This window comes from Arachis ipaensis, chromosome B05 (assembly GCF_000816755.2).
Source record: "Arachis ipaensis cultivar K30076 chromosome B05, Araip1.1, whole genome shotgun sequence".
In the NCBI taxonomy this organism is placed as follows: Eukaryota; Viridiplantae; Streptophyta; class Magnoliopsida; order Fabales; family Fabaceae; genus Arachis; species Arachis ipaensis.
The window spans coordinates 143,952,829-143,955,813 of NC_029789.2; positions in this window are offsets into that span (position 1 = coordinate 143,952,829).

The following is a 2,985-nucleotide window of genomic DNA, read 5'->3' on the forward strand; positions in this document are numbered from 1 at the left end:
ATACCGTTTGGGTGGGTTTTATTGGGGAATTTTTTTTTAAGTATTTATTAAAATTATTTTTATATACTTTTAAAGTGTGTGGATATAACTTTAAGAAGGTATTTTTATTTTAAAATAAAGTAAAAAAATTCTTTTAAGCAGTAGGTTTTCTTCAAGTATATAGTATTTGATGATTTTGGTTTGATAATTAATCTTAGCATAATTTAAATGTATGTTTGTCTTTTTAAATTTACTTTAGTCTTTTGTAAAATTTAAAATACTTTATTTTGATCCTTATTATTAATTTTTAATTTTTAATTTTTCTTCATTAAAAGTTTATGTATGTGTCATTTTGTTACATCAGGTTAATTAATCATAGGAAGCCAACAAATTAAAGTTAAAAACATTAAAAACCAAAACCACATAAAATATTACAAGAAAATAAATATGCATTTTACAAGGAGTAAAAACTTATTTAGACTTTTAAAAATTAATTATTTAAAGATAACAGTCCAGCTACATATCTAAATATTTTTGGCAACTAAATCTAATTAAGTTAGTTTAAATTCAATAAAAACCACTTTTATCACACTAGTGTGTATCACACGCGCGTTTCAATAACGCAACTTCTTCATTTTCGTCTTCTCATTCTCCTTCTCCGTTTCCTCCTCCTCCTCCTCCTCCTTCGTTATCGTTATTACCAACAATACCAATATTTTGCTAACACCTTTATTGATTCTGATTTTCTCTATTGCCATCATTAAATAATTTCGGTTCATTTTTTAGTTTATTTCAATTCATTTGTGAATTAATTTCGATTCATTTGTGTCTTAATTGGGGTTCACCTGATGTTACTGATAAGTATTGACCAAACTTTTTATTCCTTAAGTAATTTCGATTCATTTCTTAGTTTATTTGAGGTTGATTTGGATCCAAATTTAAATTCTATGTGTTTGTGTTAATTGAGATTCACTTGATGCTACAGATAAGCATTGACTAAATTTTTTAGCAAAGAAGAATAAAATTATTCATTATCACTTTATTCAATTGTATTAGATTCCACTCTATTCCATTCAATTAGTTCAGATTTGAACAAGCAATAAAAAAACTCAATCATTAACAAAAACACATCAAATTCATTTCTAGATCTAAATGAACCTCAATTAAACTAAAAAATAAACCGACATTACTTAAAGAATAAATAATTTGGTCAATACTTATCACCAACATCAAGTGAACCTCAATTAGCACACAAATGAATCGAAGTTAGTTCAGATTTGAACAAACAGTAAAAAAGATTCAATCATTAATAAAAACATATCGAATTCATTTCTGGATCCAAATGAACCTCAATTAAACTAAAAAATAAACCAAAATTATTTAAGGAATAAAAAAATTGGTCAATACTTATCAGTAACATTAAGTAAACCTCAATTAACACACAAATGAATCGAAATAAATTAAGAAATGAATAGAAATTATTTAATGATGGCAGTAGAAAAAATCAGAACTAATAAAGATGTTTGCAAAATGTTAGTGTTATTGGTGATGACAATAACAAAAAAAGAAAAAGAAAAAGAAGAAGATTCAACATCTGCGTTTGCGAATTTGGAATAAAAAGAAGAAGAAAAAAGAGGATGAGAAGAAGAAAAGAAGAAAAACCTATGTGCGCAAATTTAAAATAAGAAGAAGCAGGAGGAGGAGAAAACAAAAAGGAAAAAGGAAAAGAAAACGAGAAGGAAAAAGAGACGCATAATTTAAAAAGTTGTTATAATAATTTGGTTAAGCTTGGTTAAGCATTTTATTCTAATGTAGAACTTTTCACTAAGGATAATAGGACATTTGATTCATTTTTAACTAAAAAATTGCTAGTAAGTTTCGGTACCCTCAAATTTTATGCAGATAAACCTTCTTAAATTTGTATATTATATGTTAAAATTTGATGGTTAAAATGGTTAAACTGTATAATTCGATCAAAATCCCAAAATCAAAAGTTACATCGGTTTGGTCAACCAGACATCAAACTACCAAATCCAAAGTGATGAACAAGGAAATTAATAAATAGCTATAATTTTTTTTTCAATAGTTATTTATCCAGAGAATTAAAGGGTTAAGCTTGACTATTCAATTACTACAAAAAGTAATTCGACCCCAACTACTAATAAGGTTGGTGGTGCATAAAGTTTACAAATGTTAGAATCAATTTATATATAATTGAGATTTGAGGATTAGCGATAAACCTTCATATAGTATTAATATTACTGTCGCTGAAAACGATTTGTTGCGAATATTTTTTTTTTTTTTTCACGTTGTGTCCGAATCTGTCACGAAATCTTTAGCTTCTAGAAATTGATTAAAAGTTTAAAATGCATGTAGTTCAACCAAAACCAAATATATATATAAGTTCAAGCACAATATATAATAGACATGATGTTCTAGATGCTGATAGCCTCGTCTTTTATATTGAGCGGGAATAACTATATAATATAATATATTTCGTTAATCCATGGCTGGTGTCAGATCAAAAGGATTGATAATGCTATTTATTTCATGGATGAAATGATCAACAAAGGATTAAATCAAAAGGAGATAATGATTTTCAAGAGAAAATTGTTTGAATATAACTTCTTAGTTCATTATTTGAATTGAGGATTTGATGTTCTAGTGTGGAAAACGATACTTCTATACCGCTTTTTTGTTTTTCAAATTAATTATAGCAGAGTATGAATTTTATTCTTGAGAAAGTTATGTATTGTGTTATGTTAGTCATCTATTTCGTTTTAAGTTTTATTCATGTGGGTTATAGAGTAAGATAAAATTTATGATATAAAAATGAGTTTAATTTTAATGTAGTTTAATTTATTTTGTATCATCATTTAATTATATCTGTTTTTTTGAATGCTATTATTTTTATAGTTAATAAAAAAAGATATAATATTATATAATTGAATACACGTGTAAAATTATTTTACAATAATAAAATATCAAATTTAATTCACATGGATA